At 38.5% G+C, this 2,638-nt stretch overlaps 1 long non-coding RNA gene across 1 annotated transcript; it reads left to right on the forward strand.

Moving 5' to 3' along the window:
• The first annotated feature begins 314 nt into the window (after window positions 1–314).
• LOC132044221 (uncharacterized) lies at window positions 315–1,823 on the forward strand. Its single transcript, XR_009412076.1, has 3 exons — window positions 315–452; window positions 792–846; window positions 1,478–1,823. It is a non-coding gene; the product is annotated as an uncharacterized LOC132044221 (long non-coding RNA).
• Window positions 1,824–2,638: the final 815 nt, after the last annotated feature.

Below are 2,638 nucleotides of genomic sequence, written 5' to 3' on the forward strand. Positions count from 1 at the left end.
TCCATTTTATCGAAAACCACACAGAACCGACACACGTCGCTTTTCAGGGCGCGTGTGATGGTCCCGCATCGCGGGGTGATCGTAAAAAAATGCCCTCTCTGAATAATGACCTGCAGGGGTTTGTGCGCTACATGTGCGTTGAGGGCCCATCGCATAATAGGTCAGGTTTCGGGTCAAAAGTCGGGATTTCGTATTTTAAGTTATATTTAAGCTTGGGGTTTATTTCCCTAACATCCCTAGTCGGGAAAAATCACCCTAAAGTCGGAGGGAACAAGTTCCAAGTCTTAAAAGTCCTCCAAGGTAAGTTTTATCACGATTCTAGGTTGAATTCAAGTCCCTAATCTCTTTCTAACTTGAGTAAACCCTTCTAATCGAAAGAGTTGTGAGTGGAACATTATTGTTGGGCATGGAAACCCTAGAACTTGAATTCAAGAGGATTGAACGTCAAAAAGGTAATGCTTCTACACTCTAATCATTCATAATAGTGAATTGATGAGTTCTTGGGAGAATAGTAAATGGGTTTAGTAAAGAGAATTACACGAACTATAGTAGCGTTTTGCATTGTTGACTTGAGATTGTTATAATCATATGGGTGATGGAGAATGATGTTAATTGCACCTAATTGAGATTTTAGAATCACCTAGAAGTAATAGAATGGGAATTGGGTGAAGAAACACCATTAATGGAGATTGTGGAGCTTTATACCAACTAAGTGTTTGATAAAATGCTTAGATGACCAAAGCATGGATATCATTGCTAATATAGAATCCCTTTGACTTGTATTGATATAGATCAAAGTTGAAAGGGTTGACGAACATTGTATTATGCTCAAAGGCTGGAATTAAGGTATGTGAGGCTAACTATCTGCGTTAGGGAATATTCATGATTCTCCCTACGCCTCACTCTTCATACTTGTCAGTAATTTGACTCAGACTATAGTTTAGCCCTAGTTTCATGATATTGTATAGAACTGTTATCTTCTAGGGTTGCAGTTACAGAATTCGTTCATGGTTGTCACTTTGAACATCATGAACTCAACACGTAATCTTTATAGACTTATGCATTTTTATCATATGAGTCTCATTAGTGTATAACCCAGTTATTTGCATGAGTCCCATAATCAGAAACAGTTATCATGCTATCGGTATAGCCGATCTCGATCATTTAAATTGTTAATGTTGAACACCTGTATTTGTATTTTTGGGCCCTAGGCCACAATTTATGCATACGTATTGCTTGGGCCTGAGGCCACAGTTTTTGTGCACATTATTTGGGCCTTAGGCCACAGTTATATTTACAGTTTTACAGGTGATTCTTCATCCAGAACAGGGAGTATTTCAGCTTCTTGCTTTCCTATTTAGTTCAGTTTCAGTTTCAGTTCCATTATTTTATTACTTCAGTTGCTTTACATACCAGTACAATTCAAATGTGTTGATGTCCCTTTTTATTGCTTGGGGGCCTGCATCTCGCGATGCAGGTAACGACATACAGGTTGACGATCCAGCTACTTAGGAGTGTTCGTATCAGCTACTGTGGTGAGCCCCAGTTTCCTTCGGGGCGATATCAGTCATGCAGTTCTTACAGCTTTCTAGACAGTTACCTTTTTGTATTCATTAGAGGCTTCATAGACACAGTCCAGACAGTCAGATATTTGTTATGTTAGCCTTGTAGACAGTTCTACTCAGTCATTCAGTTGTTTTGGTTTAGCCATGTTGGCTACTTTTAGATATGTTCAGATTGTCTAAGTATTTCCGCATTATGATATTTCAGTCAGACTTTTAGTTAACCAGCATGTGTTAGTTTTATTTTAGAAATTAGTTATGTTTTGGTATCACATGTTGATTCGGTCGACGGTTGGTTCGCTCGGTCACATGCGATCAGGCATCGGGTGCCATGATACGTCCAGGCCCAGGTTCGGGGCGTGACAGCCATGACCCTGGAACTTTCTCTCATCTGATTAACCTTACAATCTTTGTCGAAATATTCTCAGTCACAAAAACACCCATCACAAATTGTTTACTTTTCAGTTTTAGTTTAGTTACAACAAACACCTTGATTTTCACTTTCTTGAATAGTTTTATTCGAATTTGAATTAGTTTAATAGTAGAATCTAAGTCTCTGTGGGATCGATATCTGGACTTACAAATCCTATATTACTTGTATGACCGCGTATACTTGTGTGTGCGTTTGGGAGCAACACAACATGAAGTTCAAGGTTGTTGCACCACCGAGAGAAAGTACAACACCTGGATAGGAGGACCACTTCCAGCTTCCCTTAGTGCTTTCAAACAAGTTTGTTTCTTTTTTGCTTTATTTGGCCGATCAACTACTTCTCATTCCCAAATTATTGTGAATGTCCCATACCTGTTGTGTTTTGAAACTAAAACAGCTACAAACTCTCTACACGGGAATGAGCATGTGATCATACTAATACCACCCATACAAATAGCTTCCAACTGTATTAGATCAATTCAACAACAATATGTCATATATGACAGTATAAAGCAACAGCTATAGCTCATATGCAGATGTTGAAGTTCTTTTCCTTCTCATGTTTGAAGCTATATAGAATCTGTGGCATATCTGATTCTCAAATATGGTATCTGAGATTTATCTGAGTTAAGAATTCTTCTTGCCA

This window comes from Lycium ferocissimum, unplaced genomic scaffold (genome assembly GCF_029784015.1).
Source record: "Lycium ferocissimum isolate CSIRO_LF1 unplaced genomic scaffold, AGI_CSIRO_Lferr_CH_V1 ctg3860, whole genome shotgun sequence".
NCBI lineage: Eukaryota > Viridiplantae > Streptophyta > Magnoliopsida > Solanales > Solanaceae > Lycium > Lycium ferocissimum.